Source organism: Dromiciops gliroides, chromosome 3, assembly GCF_019393635.1.
Source record: "Dromiciops gliroides isolate mDroGli1 chromosome 3, mDroGli1.pri, whole genome shotgun sequence".
NCBI classification, from domain to species: domain Eukaryota; kingdom Metazoa; phylum Chordata; class Mammalia; order Microbiotheria; family Microbiotheriidae; genus Dromiciops; species Dromiciops gliroides.
This window is the reverse complement of record NC_057863.1, coordinates 266,697,198-266,713,759: the sequence shown is the minus strand read 5'-3', so window position 1 is coordinate 266,713,759 and position 16,562 is coordinate 266,697,198. Positions and strand designations below refer to the sequence as shown.

Genomic DNA, 16,562 nt, shown 5'->3' with positions numbered 1-16,562 from the left:
ACTGACATTGAAACCTTGCCAATCAACCCTTACCCATGTAAAACCTTCGCTTGCTCTACTGATTTGTTGAAGTCTGAAGGAAGTCACACCACAATGCCAAATGGATTCACTACAACTTTATCATTGTTCTTTGCTGGATCATCAACAATATCATGCCACTTTATCACAAATGTTACCCAGAAACTTATCCTTGGCCACCTTCTCTTCTGTATTTTTGGATAGATCATCAGCTTCCATGAATTAAAGTACACAGGGGATTCTCAAATCTCGATATTCAAGTTTAAACCATTTCTGAACTTCGGTCATGCATCCACTGGTGGGGATCCTACCTAATTGTCCAGGAGGCCTATCAAACTCAGCATACCTAAATCTTAAACCCAAGCTCTACACTAACCAAATATGCTACATTGCCTCTAAGTTTTCTCTTATAATACCCTTATGTGCTCCATCCCCAATAAAATACAAATTCCTTGAAGACTAGGACTCATTTGTATCATTTAATTCTCACAGCCTAGTACAATTTCTGGTGCATAATTAGTGCTTAATGTTTGTCAGTTGATTGACTGACAACTATTACTGAGTGTTCAAAGTTAATGCCAAGAAATTGGTCAAGGGAAGGAAGCTTCAGAGCACATCTGCTCACTCCACTTTTCATCTGTATCCCTGCCTGGTTTCAACTCCACTAAACAAGATGCTCCAGCACTCTGGGGTCTCCCCAACCCTCCCCCACGTTCCAGTCTCATTTTGTGTGTCATTGTTCCCTAGTATACTGTAAGTTCCTTGACAGAAATGACTTTAAAAATCTGTATCAAGACTTAGCACAGTGGAGACACACAGGAGGTCCTTAATAAATGGTTAATGAATTGAACTGAAACTGGTCAACTCATCCCTTTTCCCCATCCAATTCTCCTGCCCAAACTTAATGCTATTTCATGCCAATTTCTGTGATCTCCATAATAATCATCTTTAACTTCTCTCACATTAACTGTAAAAGGATTATGGTTATCTGATGGAACTGTGGTGGCGTGTATGTACAGGTCTTCCTGAAACTACCAGAGATTTTACTTAGATTGTTCCTTTGATCGGTGACACTGGCTTTCTTGCTATTCCTCCAACAAAACACTCCATCTCTCAGCTCTGGCCATTTTCTCTGGCTGTCCTCCATGCCTGGAAGCCTCTCTTTCCTCATCTCCCCCCTCCCCTCCCCCTTTCCTGGCTTCATTCAAGTCTTCTATAGAAAGTCTTTCCCAATCCCTCTTAATCTAATTAAAGAAACAAGTCACATAAATCCGTAAGAGGATAGAAACAGGAACTAAAGGAATACATTTCAGTAGTGTAGAATGATGAGAATACTCTACCAATGCAAGTCAGAAATTTTTCCACAACTTAGTTGCTTAGGGCACCAAGAGGTTAAATCACTAGTCCAGAGTAACACAGCCATCTTGTGTTTAAATCAGGGCTTGAACTCTGGTCTTCCTGAATTCAAGGCCTGCCCTAATTCTTCTACAATTACACACAGGAATAATATATGATAAATATATGATGAAATGTACAATTGTATACTGCTAATTCTAGTTAGTGCTTATTTATGGGATAAATCACGATGCAGCAGTAGGGAGGGAAGTCAGTGGGACCTAAGCTGGGTCTGGTAAAATGGGCCTGATTTGAACAAGCGGAGAGGGTGGGAGGGGATCCCAGGCAGGGAATATGGCATAACTAAAGTAATTTATGCGGGGAATGAGATGGTAGGAGTAAGAAGCTAGTAAACAGACCTTAGTGAAAGAAGCTACAAGTGCCTATGTCAGTAATGTGAATCATGCAGATAGATGGGGGAGAGAGACAGAGACAGAGAGAGGGAGAGGGAGAGAGGGAGGAAAGGAAGGGAAGGAAGGGAAAGAGGGAGGGCTGATGGACTCAAGTAAGGAAGGGTCCAAAATGTAAGTATGTCTCATTCTTAATATTATTGTTGTTCTATAAGCATACGGGGCAGCTAGCAGTGCAGTAGATAGAGCACCTGGCCTGCAATTAGGAAGACAAATTCAAATCCAGCCTCAGACATGAGCTGTGTGACCCTGGGCTAGTCACTTTACCCTGTTTGCTGAGTTGGATATTACCTGATTTGACAGCTCTTCATTAGTCATTCATTTAAATACCTAACAACCTGTTATATTATCATTTACCAAGTTCTACAAAATCAAAAGGATAAAAAGGAAAAAAAACAGTTAACCATGGGCTTTCATGAGTTAAATTTTTCTTGAGGTTTATTGTATTTGAGGGAAAGTTATTTAAAAAGCAATAAAAGTATAGTGCTATAACTATCCAGAGTTTCTACATTTCCACACCAATGCTTCCTCTCTGAACTGGAACAAAAGAATCAAGATCTAATTCTAAATTATATACCTTTGGACTGAAAATTCTCATTTTAAGTACCTGAAAGTTTAAATCTGAACTTCATTGCACAAATCTTTGATTTTTGCAAACATGAATTTTGCCTTTCATTAAAGTTTTAGAGGGCTGAGATTTTTTTTTGTTGTTGTTGTTGTTTAAGTGGGAATGTAAAGAGTGCAATGATGACAGGTACAAGAGAATGACAACAGAAAATTGATAACTTTAACCTAGGAGGGAAAAAAAAACAAAACAGAAAACCTGCTAAAACATCAAAAACACCATTCACTGTCTTGGATATTAAACCTAAAGTGGAATTCTTAGGTTCTTGAAGACAGGAATGCATCTATTTTCTAAAATGGACTTTTTAAAAATCAGGTGAATCAGACAGTGATAAAATATTTATATTATTCTATAAGGGATTGGACAAAAACATTAACCAAAGACTGTGTTCTGAAAAAACTGAATGCTATGATTTTATTCCCTCACAAATTTCTTCTATACCAATGGAATTGCATGATCTTTGTTAAACTTTCCTGATTTATAAAAGGAAGGCAAAACTGTTATTCACTACTAAAATATCCTGGGATTTCTCTATTGCTGTCTTTAAGGTCCATAATGTAGGAAAGCTTCATAATAAAGATTGCCTAAAAACAAGGTTTTTAGAATTAACTCAACCCCCTTCAACAGAATCTAAAATGAATATACCTCATATGGAATTCAGCTCTGTAGCTAATAGTGTTCAAATATCTTCTATATTTCACAGGAAATTTCTAATAATTGACAGATATAAGAAATTTACAAAGGAGAAAAATTATAATGCAATTATCTCTAAGTCAATAAAGTATTATAAAATGCATTAAAATAAATGAAATGATTACCCATTTGTAGCTTGAAAATATCTTTTAGAATACAGAAAAAACGAATGGAATGTATTTACTTCCAAGTTAAATTTGAAGGGAAAATCACAAGACAGATTGCGAATTTAAAATTAGATTCTGGTGGGAGGCCTTGGTTACAAACCTGTTCTTTCCCCACAGGAGGCAGAGCTTAGAGACAGCCAAAAAAGGGGGGGGGGAACTAAGATTAAATGGAGACCAAGTTCTGGAAGTTATTGCTAAATTTTACAAACTGATGAACGGTTTTAACAAGTCAGATTCAAAATGTCCTAAACAATAACCACATAAAAGGTTAAATAGGATGGTTCAAAAATAAATAAAAGGGGGGCTGCCTGAACAGAGGCAGGCAACTCAGGACCACAACTACTTCGACAAAACTGAAACTTCCACCTGACCAAATAATGATCAAATATCAAAATACAATGAGAAACCACAAGGAGAGAGTTCTTCCAAGAGACAAGGATGATTAACAGTGCCAAATATTAGAGAAAAGCCAAGAAAAATGAGAATTCAGGAAAAGCTACTGGACATGACAATTAAAAAGTCATTGCTAATTTTGAAAAGAGTTGTTCCACCCAAATAATAAATTTGGAAGTCAAATTGCAAAGATTTGAGAAGTGAGTGGGGGAAGAGGAAGTGAAGGCAATAGTGTAGACAACTTTTCCAGGGAGCTGGCTGAAAAAGGATTATGGATTGAAGGAAAGATATGGTTAAGTGAAGATATTTTTAAAGGCTGATAGTGACCTAATCATGTTTGTAAGAAGCAGGGAAGGAGTCAATAAAGAGGAAGAAATTGAAGATTAGTAAGAAATTACAGAGGCAATCTGGCAGAGGAGATAGGAGTACTGGGAATCAAGGCTAGAAGTATAAGGACCAGGCAAAACAGCAGAGTTGTAGGAAAACATACAGCTGAGTTCTCCCCCACAACTACTCCACAAAAATCTTGAAAGGTCTCCAACACTGGGGACCCAGTCTAAGTAGGAAGGCATCCAAAAGAATCTCCCAGTATGAGGGATTTCAGCATATGCCAGGGAAAGAAGAGGTCCTGGACTGACACAAAGGGGTCAAGCTCTTGTGCAGAGAACAAGAACAGGTGCCAACTGGCAGCTCTGTCACTGACTACCCAATTCTGAGTCACAGTCCGAGTATGGCCAAGAGATTACTTGTACTTCAAGGGAAGAGAGCAGGGGTGCAAGGAAAGAAGGATTGGCCAACAGACGCTGTACACTGAGTGAGGAGAAAGTTCAGAAGCAAAAAGCAGTGGTGTGAGTATGACACCAGGAATATTGCAGGGTCTCAGTTATGGCCTCCAACATAGTGTGAAGTCTACAGCTGAATAACCAGGGAAGGAATTGCAGACCAAAGATGAATGTGCAATTCTGTCACTTTGAAACTGCAGAACTTTCTAGTTAGCTGATAATGCTTAAGTCTAGGAACAGTCTACTGGAAATCTAATGAGGAGCAAGCCAAAAGGTATTGCTTAGAACCAAACGCAGATCAGAAACTTGTAGAGCTAGACTAAGGTAGGTAGCACAACAAGCTTGCTAATCCCCAGCTTGAGTTGTCCTTGAGATCCTCTAAAAATAATATAATACACAATAACCCAAGAAATCAGCTGCAGTTCTCAAGAGGGTACAAGTACAGTACAGTCATTTGCATCAGAGTTGTGCAAAGCTGGGCGCTGACATAAAGTCCAAAGTAAATAATTAGATGAGAAGAATGAACAAAAAAAGAAACCCACCATAAAAGGCTATTATAGTAACAGGGACAAAAACCCAGAAAAAGATAACAATTCAAAAACATCAACAAGAAAAACATAGCTTGGGAAAAAGAACAATTAGGAAGGAAGGACAGAAGGAAGGAGAGAGGGAACAAACAAGCATTTACTAAGCACCTAGTATGTGCCAGGCACTTTAAGTGCTTTACAAGTATTATCTCCTTTGATCTTCACAACTACCCTGTGAGTTATCCCCATTTTGCTGCTGAGGAAACTAAGGCAAATATATAAAATGATTTGCCCAGGGTCACATTACTAGTAAGTGGACCTGAACTCTGGTCTTCTGAACTCCAGGCCCAGTGCTCTATCCACTGAGCCACCTAGCTGCTTCTAGGCAGAGTCAAGTCAACAAGCATTTATTAAGTTACTACTAGTGTGGCAGGCACCATCCTAAGCAACGGGGACACAAAGAAAGGTCAGTCCTTGCTCTCAAGGAGCTTACAGTTTAATGGGAAGATAAAATATGAACAACTATGCATAAATAATATTACACACACAGAGAGGATAAAAGAGATAATCACAGAGGTAAGGCAATAGTATTAAGGAGAACTAGGAAAGGTTTCATGCAGGTCAAACCTTAACTGAAACTTGAAGTCATCTAGGTAAGCAAGGAAGAAAGTAAAGATGAGGAAGAGAAAATTCCCAGCCATGGGACACAGAAAGTCAATCACAAAAGAATATATGGAAGGAAGGTAATGAGTAAGAAGATGAGAAAAGTAAGAAGGGGCTAAACTATTAAGAGCTTCAAATGCCAGAGAAGATTTTGTATTAGATCCTGGAGGAGTCACTAAAGTTGAGTAAATAAGGGCCAGATATGGCCAGACCCGTACTGACAGCTAAGTACAGTGTAGACTAGAGTAGGGAGATACTTGAAGCAAGGAGACCAGTCAGAAGTTATTGCAAGTATCAAGGTGTGAAAAGATCAGGACCTGTACCAGGGCATAGGTATTATGAGAGAAAAGAAGGAAGTATAAATGAGAGATATGAAAGCAGGAATGAAAGGACTTGGCAAGTAAATGGATATGGGGGTAAGAAAGAGTGAAGAGTTGAGGATAACACTTGGACTGAGACTGAGAGATTGGCAAGATAATGAAATCATTGACAGAATAAGGAACATTGGCGGAGAGAAGGGTTTGGAGACAAAGGTAATAAAGGGTTTTTTTGGACATGTTAAGTTTAAGATGTCTATGAAGAGAAAGGGAGGGGAATAAGCATTTATATAGCTTATCGATACTTTGATAAGTGCTTTAAAAATATTATTTGATTTGATCCTCAGAACAACCCTGAAAAGTAGTTAAGGTTATTATCCCCATCTTATGGTTGAGGAAGCTGAGGCAAATAGGAGTTGAGTAACTTGCCCAGGGTCACAAACCTAGGAGGTATCTGAGGCTGGATTTGAATGCAGGTCTTCTGGATTTCAGGCTCAGTGCTCTATCTACTGCACCATCTAGCTGTCTCAGAGCTATGAGACATTTAGTTTGAGAAGCCAAACAACAAACAATGGAAGATAGGAGGCGATAAGTCAAGAGAGAGGTGAGGACTAGAAAAACAGATATGAGAATCATCTGCATTGAGCTTTGAATCAATAAGAACTGCTGACATCATTAAGTGAAACAGCATAGAGGGAGAAAAGAAGTGGGCCTTGGGGGACACAACCTGGATGAAGGGCCTGAAAAGAATATTAAGATGAAGCAATTAGAAGGTGGAAGAACAAGGAGAGAACAGTGTCATAAAAATGTAGAGAGAAGAAATAAAGCAATTTTTTTTCTTTTTAATTTGAGTTAAAATCTTTTATAAATTAAAGCCTTGGAGTTAAAAAAAAAGGCATAAGAATTATGGAAGAAATGGAAACAGAATTAACAACCTGGAATAAGAAGTACAAAAATTTTACCCAAGTATCACTCTCTGAAAATTATAATGTACCAAGTAGAAGTTAATGACTCCATGAGACAAAAAAGAAATATTAAAAAGTAAAAAAAATGAAAAAAATAGAAGAAACTGTAAGATATCTCATAGCAATAACAAATGATCTAAAAAACAGATTTGAGGAGAGACATTTTAATAACGATTATACTACCTGAAAAATATGACAAAATAAAGAGGTTAGACATCATATTTCAATAAATCACAAAACCACCCAGATCTTTTGGAATAAGAGGGCAAAGTGAGGTTAGAAAGAATCTACTTAATGCTTACAGAAGGAAAACTCCAAATAAAAACCTAGAAACATCATAGCTACAATCCAAGGTTTCTTATTTAAAGAAAAAATACTGCAAAACAGAAATAAAGAATTCAAGTATCAAGAAGAGATAGGTTCACACAAGATTTAAGAACCACCACTACAAAGAAACAGAGAGCTTGGAATTAAAATAGCCAAAAATATGGCCTTATAACCAAGAATAACCGAGCACAACTAAGTAAAATCCTGCAGAGGAAAGAATTAGACTTTTAAGGAAATAGATGACTTCCAGATGATAAGACCAAAGCTAGATAAAAACTCTGGAATGCACACACATAAATCAAGTGAAACATAAAAAGGTAAATAGGGGCAAACAATCATAAACCAATAAATGAGGATTAACTGTTTACATTCTAACCGAGGAGATGATACATATGTACCCTCAGAAACTTACCATACCAGTAGTTATAGAGGGAAGGTAATAAGACAGAAGCCTTGGGAAAGATTTTATGTTTTGGTGATCTTTCAGGAAAAAAAAATGAAAGGTAGGTAAAAAAGAATATACTAGGAGATGACTCTTTATCTCTGTTTTGCAGTATTTTTTCTTTAAATAAGAAGCCTTAGTAAAGAAAGAGAAAGGAAAAGGAAAATTATCTCACATAATAGTGGTGTTCAATTAAAAATCCATATAAAGGGGCAACTAAGTGGTGCAGTGGATAGATCACCAGCCCTGGAGTCAGGAGGACCTGAGTTGAAATCGGACCTCAGGCACTTAACACTTACTAGCTGTGTGACTCTAGGCAAGTCACTTAACCCCAATTGCCTCACCAAAAAAAAAAAAAAAAGTCCATATAAAGATGAAGAGGTGGATGGAACTATTAACACTTGAACCTTTTTTATCTAAACTAGTCAAAGAAAGGAAGAATACACAGCACAACTGAAATACATTTCAGTTAATAGGGAAAAAAGAGAGAAAAGAGAAAAGGAAAAGGTGGGTATAAGAGGAAGGAGAAATTAAGAGATTGATCCTAAGCAAAACAGACTCTTCCTAAAGAGGGTGTATGGTAGAGAAAGATTTAAATGTTTAAAAGGAAGGAAAGAAAAGAGAAGAACCTATGATTTAGATCTGGGAGAGGGATCCCAAAGGACTAATGATAAAGCATACTATCCACCTCAAGAGAAAGAAATGATATTGATTGAAAACAGACTGAAGCATGCTATTTTTGTGGTTTCTTTCTTTTTTTTTTACTTGAGTCTTTTTATATAAAACGACTAACATGGTAATATTTTACATAATTGCACATCTATAACCTATATCTGATTATTTACTACCTTAGGGAGGGGGGAGAGTAGGGAGGGAGGTATGAGAGAGGGATAGAATTTGGAACTCAAAACTTTAAATAAATAAATAGATCTGGGAGAGGGAAAGAAAAAGGCACAGGAACAGAAGCAGACTACAACAAACTCAAGGAAAGCATTAATGCTCGGGGAACTCCTCTGTCACTACTATCTTAGTCTTTATAAAGGAAGAGGAGGAGTCAAAAAGAATGAAAAATACAAAATAATATTTTGAAAGGAAATGATCAGAACTGTGAAAGTGAATGGAATTAATTCACCCAAAATGTAGGGTATGGCAGAATGCAGAACCCAGCAAAAAGGTGTTTATAACAAATTTGAAAAGTAAAGATTCAAACTATTTCACTAATACACTGTTGGTGAAGTTGTAAACTGATTCAATCATTCAGGAGAGCACTGTGGAACTATGTTCAAAGGGCAACCACACTGTGCATACTCTTTGATCCAGCAATACTGCCACTGGGTCTGTATTCCAAAGAGGTTTTTTAAAAGGGAGGGAGGGAGAACCTAATTGTACAGAACTATAGCAGCTCTTTTGTGGTGGCTAAGAATTGGAAATAGAGGAGACAGCCATCAACTGGGGAACAGCCAAACAAGTTGTGGTACATGATTATAATGGAATATTATTATGCCATAAATAAATAAGCTATATGATTTCAGAAAAATATTGAAAGACTTAAGTGAACTGATAAGAGTGAAGCAAGCAGAACTAGGAAAACACTGTACACAGTAACAGCAATATTTTTCAATGAACAGCTGTGAATTACTTAGCTATTCTCAGCAATACAATGATCCAAGACAGTCTCAAAGGACTCATGATGAAAAATGCTGTCCACCTCCAGAGAAAAGAAGTGATGTTGTCTGAATACAGACAAATGAGTCAAGACAGAGAAAGAAAACTGTAGACCAATATCCTTAATGAATACTGATGAAATAAAGAAGGATAGAATGGAGGAGGATATCGAGTAGTTTTAAGACGTAAAATACTAGAGAAGAGTGACCTTATAGCAAATGGTTTCTCAATAAAAAACAAAGGAATTCCCTTTGCTGAGAAGGAAGGTGGAAGGGGTAGAGTGAGAGTCTTAAGAAGAGAAGTTTGGAAACAACCACCTCAGAAATGTGCATTTATGAGAATTATTTTTAACTGGGATTTTTTAACCTTCTGAGACTTATTAAAACTAAGTACTTACTTTTAATTGGGATTTAAACTATTTTTTGAATATAATCTAATATAAATATGGTAAAACAGAAGATACCTCAAAAAGACTGCAAGCAATTCAGCCAAGGAAGAAAAGAACGACTTCATTAGTAACTGTCTATTTGAAAACTACCACACTGGGATTGTTAAAGAGCCAATAACTGAGTTGTCACTTCTCCAGATTTTCCTTCTGAGAGCCAGACATTTTCCCCCTAACAACAAAATTTATTGAAGGATCTTCATATCCATATAACCTACCTTCTCAAAAGGCAATAATGGTGTCCAGCACAATTCTCCCCAAGAGAACTCTGGCATTTAGATGTATAAAACTGCAAATGATATCAAAATGAACAGCAACTAGAACTTGAGAGTCTTTTTGCACCAGCTACTTGGTACTCCATTAAGGTTTCATCAGAGTCTATGAATATATCCCAAAAACCTGGAAGGAGAGAAAGGAGAAACAACGTTTAGGTAAAAAATATATTAAAAGGGCATTTCCTACCCCCCCCCAAAATTCTTACCTTACACTCCCCACTCCCAGCACAAACAAAAAAACACAAAAAAACTTTTTACTTTATAATTTGATTAACTTCCATTTATATAGTGCTTTAAGGTTTAAAAAATACTTTTCATATATTTTCTTACCTGATAATCACAAGGACCTAGTGAGCTAAGTGTTATTATTAGCCCCATTTTATAAAGGCAACTGAGGCTCAAAGAGATTAAGTGGCTTGTCCAGGGTCTCAGTCTGAGGCAGATTTAAATACAGGTTTTTGTGACACTAAGTCCAATAGCTTACCCACTACATTTATACAATGCAAGATATAATTCAAATGCTTAAAATTACTTATAATCTTATTATAAAAAAAGATGGCTACATATACAAGGATAAAATAGGGCAAAATGATTATAGAGTACTACTGAATATACTCTGAGCCTTTTTACACTGCTTCCTTTAACCTTAAATCAGAGAGTATGAACATTGAGTATGTGTTCAGATACTTGGATAGGAAGGGTCAGGTTCCGAGTTCCTGTGAAGTCAAGGGAACATACAAGCACTTCACTGCTCCTACAGAAACTCCCAAACCATCAAATCCTCATCTCCCCAGATAGTCCCCTTCTCTCCCTCACTTCTAGGCAGATAGTTTTTCTCCAGCCCTAACAACAACAAAAAAGTTTCATGTTCCTCCAGTCAAGGCAACGTTACTCCTGTTACATTCTTACTGAGTGTGATGTGGAAGGTACCTTGCTAATAGCTCTATTATGGAAAAGAAAAATAAGGGGACTCAAGAGGTGGTTCAGACAAGCTGATTTTGAAAAGGTCCCTTCTGAAACTGAAGTGTTATTCCCTAAGTCACTATAATAATTGATCCTCCTTTCCATTCTACTTAATTTGCCTTTATTACTTCCCTTATTTTTTTCTTTAAAAACTTGCCTTAGGGGCAGCTAGGTGGCACAGTGGATAAAGCACCAGCCTTGGATTCAGGAGTACCCGGGTTCAAATCCGGCCTGAGACACTTGACACTTACTAAATGTGTGGCCCTGGGCAAGTCACTTAACCCCCATTGCCCTGCAAAAAAACCCAAAACCAAAACCAAAAACAAAAAAAACTTGCCTTAATCTCTTACTCACATGGTATTTTTTCTTCAAACACATTTAATTGATGCCTTTTGTTTTTATATCACAATAATTTCCCCCTTTTTTCTAGATTAAACCCTTTCTCTTATGACAGAAATGTAACTAAACAAAAACATCGATACAGAAATCTTCCATGACAGTGTATATAATCCCCTCTTCTCCAGTAGATGACCTCCTCTATCATCACCAATCTCACTTATTTTCACTTAGCTATTTATAATTCGTTTGCTTGGTTGATAAGGTAGGCTTTCTTTTTTAAAAAAAAATATATATTTCTTTAACATTCACTAAAAAATTTTTTTTAGTTCCAAATTCTCTCCCTCCTTGCAGTCTCTTCCCCATCCATTGAGAAGGCAATTAATATATCAATTTATAAATGTGAAACCAAGTAAAACATTTCTATATTACCCATATTACAAAAGAGAAAGTGAAAAAATACTTCAATATGAACTCAGAGTTCAACAGTTCTGTCTTTGGAGGCGGATATCATTTTTCATCAAGAGTCCTTTGGAATTGTCTTGGAGTAGCCAAGTCTTTCACAGTTGGCCATCATTACAACATTGCTATTACTATGTACAATGTGCTCTGGTTCTGCTTACTTCATTTTGCATCAGGTCCTATGAGTCTTCCTAGGTTTTTCTGAAACCACATCCCCTGTTATTTCTTGTATAACAATAGTTGCCACAACTTGTTCAGCCATTCTCCAATTAATGGGCATCCCTTTGATTTCTAATTCTTTGTCATATGGTTGTTTTCTTTAATTCACTCAAAAGATTTATTCATACTTCCTTAAGGGATTGGGTCAAAGGCACATATTTTAAAATCCCATAGACTTTATGGTTACATTTTAGCCTTTTTCCTTTGGGAAGGTTTGTCAAAAAGATCAATTACATTTCGTGTGTGTGTGTGTGTGTGTGTGTGTGTGTGTGTGTGCGTGCGCGCATGCACACGCGCACATATACACAAACACAGAGTACATAGTGTGTAAATACAATATTCTATCCTAATAGTTCCACTCCCTTTTCTTTTTCATGAGGGAAGATGGATGTTTCATGATCTCTTCTCTAAAAGCTTCATTTTTTTCCCCATTATTCAAAATTCAACTTCCTTTCAATGACTCTTTTCCCCCCATTTATGTTGCTGTAGTTATTATGTATTTTCTCTTCTTGGTTCTGTTCATTTCACTCTGTATCAATTCATACAAATATCCCCATGTTTCTCTGAATTTCTCATAGTAATTTCTTACTAACATAGTAATACTCCATTACGTTCATATACCATAGCTTTTTCAGTCATTTTCTAATCAATGGGCATCAACTTTGTTTCCAGTTCATTTGCTACCCAACTCTAGGGATAATCTTAGTTATCTTCCCTGGTTCTGTATTCCCAACACAATTACTCACAAGGTCCCAATGGTAACATAGAAAGACCAGAAGTTAAAAAAAACATTTCCCTCATAAACCTAGGGCACACTCTCTCACTACTGCAATACATGGGAAGAATTAACTTGGACTTTTCAACAACTAGACAGTGACCAAGATAACTTTATGGTATCCTCTTCTATCTGGAACTCTAGGTAATAGAGGTCCTAGTAGAAGTCCTTTCTCTCCTCACAGAGTCCTCACCCAGCTTCCCTTGGGTGCAGCCTCCCTGCTAGGTATGTTCCTCAGGTAGGTTTCCATGCTTTGCTCTTCTCCATAAAGAGCTCTTTGGGGCTCCCGGTAGGTCATGTTCTCTGAAATTGCTTCCTTATTTTAATCAATCAATCAACATTTGTTAAGTGTGTACTATGTTCCAGGCACTGTAACTAAGCTCTGGGAATACAAAAAGAGGCAAGGATCCCACAATTTAATGGTAGAGATAACATGCTAACAAATGTACAAATCGCTTGAGAGTCTCTGTATAACCCTGTCAGTCTGAGGTGTTTGTCTTTCTGTTCTTCAACCATACCTTGAAGGAGTTCTCTCAAACCAACTAATCTTCAATATGCTGGGAAGGTGTCTAGTACTCGACTGCTAAATAGTATGTTTGATGGGGGTGAAGAGGAAGAAATCCTTTCCTTTCCCCCAACATAGGACCTTTTCCACAAAGAGTTCAGGAGCCTTCACTACTTTGAACTCCCCAGGACTTAGTCATTTAAAGCCCCCAGGACTGTGGTAAATGTGTTTGTTCAGACAATAGAGTTACTTCCTTCTGATTCTCTCAAGGGACTCCTTTGTACCTCATAAGGCTAGACTGTATTTTTATAACTAGTTTAATGCCTTGTCATCATATTAAAACTACACAATCTACGACTAAATCTTATGGCCATATCAACAGGGAAGAGGGAGCTAATGAATCAAAAAGCTGATTAAAAGGGGCATTTTGCCACACTGCTTGACCCATGCCTGGACCTGAAGCACCAACTCCTCCAGTTTAGCCACAAAATCAATTCAACTAGTGGCAGAATAGGGACAAGAAGCCAGGTTTTCTGACTTGTCGACCCACTGATCTTTTTAGGACTTTCAAAGACTCAGAATTCTAGAATTTGAAGGGACCTTAGTGACTAACTACTTAAAGGAGCTCATATCAATTTGGGAGGGAGGGGGCAATGAGTGTTAAGTGACTTGCCCAGGGTCTCATATCAAATGAAGATAAAAATGATAACTACAAACTGATAATCTGCCTCAGCATGTTGTTCATTTTAACTGCTCTCTGGCACTACCCACTGATATAACGAAGTTAAAACAATAATGAAATTAAATAATAGCAGCTAACATTTATATCACACTTGATATGCCAGGCACTGCTAAGTGCTTTCCAATGATTACCTTATCTGATCCTCTCTCAACAACTCTGAAAGGAAGGAGGTATTACTGCCCCCCTTTTACAGATGAAAAAAACTGAGGCAAAACAGAAGTGACCTGCCCATTGTCTGAGGCTGAATTTGAACTCGTCTCCAAGCCTAGCACTCTAGCCACTTTGTCACCTAGCTGCCAAAAACCAAGACAAATTACTAGAACTAAGTAGACAAATTATTATAGTAGCAACACTAAGAAAAACGAATGTTATGAAGGGTTTACTTGGTGAAAGGGAGAAAACATTTAAAAAGAATTAACAAGGCCATTAATTAAATCCATATTGTTTTTGTATCACTGAAAACCTGTTCTGTGATAGTCAGGTTAGTATGATTCATGCTTATAAGAAATAGGAGGCCCAAAAGGAAGTGAGCAACTTTTCCATGGTATCCTTTTCTATTTCCAATTCTTTGCCCTTTCCCCTATATTGCCCATTCCTCACCTCTTAGCCCTATTATCCTATTTCATGTCTTAAACTGGCCTTAGAAAAATTTCTAACAGTTCAAGAATTGTTCAGCAGTTGTCAAAAACTAAGAATCTCATGTCAGAATGACCAAAAGTAGAGTAAGAAATCAGCTTTCTGTGCTGGCTACCAAAGCAGCTGCTATAAATGGGCCTGCAGGCACAATATCTCTCTACCTGAATTTATCAGATATAAAATACATACATACATACATTATACACATATACACACAAAACATTGGGGTGGGGAAAACATGAGGAAAAGACTTAATGGAGCATTACAAGATCAGGTAAGAAAGGTAGTAAGTATCTACTTGTCATTTTTTTCTTCTCTTCTTACCATAAACATTGGAAATTTTTATATAACACTGGATATAGAACTTAGCTAAAATGTGGGTTAACTAGAATATTCATTTATGTGGATATACACACACACACACTCACTAACAGTGATGTTTTAGAGTATCTTTTACTATGCTTCTGTATATAAATTATTTATATAGTTCACCTCATTGCTGCCTTACAATTTTAATTTGTCATGTAAATTCTAAGACTGTCATACAATATCTGAGTTCATGTTATTCAGCGTTTATCTGCAAACCATAAAGAGAATGCTCTAGAAAAGACCTCCAAGTTTCCTCTTAACATGAAGAGATTTCTTGGACAGGGCAAATTGAATCACAATGAAAAATTGAATTGAATCACACAGCTAAGTCACACAAAGAGGAAGCACCAGCCTGTTGACTATAAATTAAGAACTAATTACTTGAACTAAGTTTTTCAGTCTCCGTTTGATTCACCTTTGGCCACAGGGACAAACCAATGTCAGAAATCACATTACATGTATCTACAGGTAGAAAGGAAGTAACCTCTAGTCACATATACTCTACCAAGTCTACAAATAAGGTCAACAAGCTGGCACACATAAAATTAATTAAAGCCACATTCAAGTTTAAGTTAGAATATGGTGATTGACCTTATACATTTTTTGTCTTTCTTTCATTCTTTTTTAAAAGGAATGTCTCAGTGGGTAGGAAGGGGGAGAGGGATATACTAATAAGTGAAGGTGATTTTTCTAAAAAAATCAAAAACAAAAACCAAACCAAACCAAACCAAAAAACTGAGCTTTTAAAGCATCCAGTGGGAAGTGACTAATATAATGGAGAACCTCAGTAATTAACAAATCCTTTAGACAGTATGATTTTAGTGCACATTTTTTAAAATTAAAAGCTCATTTACTTCTTCCTCTAATTACTTAATCTTTAAAAGCAACTTCTGCTCTCTCCTTGCTTTGGCAATAGTTTTCTTTCTTGTTTAATTTTTTAAAAATTCTAATATAGCTTTTCCATTTCTTTCATTTCAATTCTAGCATCACTTTCTTCTATGTGTTTGTAACAAAGTATATTACTTTTATTTTTCTGACAAGCTGATGAATTACTTCCTTTTTTTTTTTTGCAGGGCAATGAGGGTTAAGTGACTTGCCCAAGGTCACACAGCTAGTGTCAAGTGTCTGAGGCCAAATTTGAACTCAGGTCCTCCTGAATCCAGGGCTGATGCTTGATCCACTGCACCACCTAGCTGCCCCAATGAATTACTTCTAATGAAAGTCTTACAATTTTGCCAGTTAAAGGACAAATCAAGAAAGAAAAATGATCAAGATTAATAACCTATATAGTCTTTTTATACTTCTATTATAAATTCCAATCATTAATTAAAATGTTTATATAATCAAGGGTTGTGGTTATTATAAATCCAATAAATAATTACCAATTACAACAAAAGCAAAAAATAGAACTTTAGGACTTCCAGGAAACATGACCAACAAGATGGA

The 16,562-nt window shown here is 36.8% G+C and overlaps 1 protein-coding gene across 8 annotated transcripts in view; it reads right to left on the bottom strand.

Moving 5' to 3' along the window:
• The window catches only part of TIAM1 (TIAM Rac1 associated GEF 1), a 323,266-nt gene that overhangs the window by 145,555 nt on the left and 161,149 nt on the right, over window positions 1-16,562 (bottom strand). For all 8 annotated transcript variants that reach the window (XM_043994258.1, XM_043994259.1, XM_043994255.1 and 5 more), the window contains one exon: window positions 10,053-10,233. The gene's annotated coding sequence lies outside the window, so the exon portion shown is untranslated. The remainder of the gene's footprint in view (window positions 1-10,052; window positions 10,234-16,562) is intronic.